The sequence below is a fragment of the Cuculus canorus genome, chromosome 29, assembly GCF_017976375.1.
Source record: "Cuculus canorus isolate bCucCan1 chromosome 29, bCucCan1.pri, whole genome shotgun sequence".
In the NCBI taxonomy this organism is placed as follows: domain Eukaryota; kingdom Metazoa; phylum Chordata; class Aves; order Cuculiformes; family Cuculidae; genus Cuculus; species Cuculus canorus.
In genome coordinates this window covers 94,255-94,921 of record NC_071429.1, presented here as the reverse complement: position 1 = coordinate 94,921, position 667 = coordinate 94,255, and positions in this window count along the sequence as shown.

Sequence of the window (667 nt, the reverse complement as noted above, 5' to 3'; positions counted from 1 at the left end):
GAAATGAGGAACAGCACAATCATTAATCACAAAGCAGAAGCCCTGGGTATGGAGTCAAAGTGCATTGTCTGCCAAACAGTTTTCTGCAGATTACTTGATAACTATATTAAGATTGATCACACAGTACTGATCTTTTAGGTGACGTGAGCTAACCTACTTTTAAAGGGGGTTAATTTGCAATTTCGCTGTAGCAAATAGAGATGTTGGCTTGTGTAATGTAATTTGCTAATAGGATTCAAAACATGCACAAGGTTAACCCTATTTTGGGAAGAAAGTGTGATCATTTCACTTTGTCAGTCCTCTTTTCTACAGGGAAGAATCGTTTTTGCAGGATCAGGTTTTCAGACATTACTATTGCTACACTGAAGAAATACATAGTGAGTGAGAAAGTTGTAATAGCTCATCACACTAAACAGCATGCTATAGAACAATACCTCACCCAACCTGCTCCCAGTCTAAATAGGCAAAAAAGTGGGAGGAGAAATTATCAGTCCTTATTTACAAGCAAAGCATGAAGGCAGAGAGCTGGTCCCATAAAGTAATTTCAGCTCTGCAGCCCAAGTGCTGTCTCTTGTCTGTCCTCCTAAAATACATGAGAAGTGTTGGGCATCAAAGCACAGTAGTGTGAAATAAGTGAATCCGTGGAATGCACCATGCAGTCAATAGC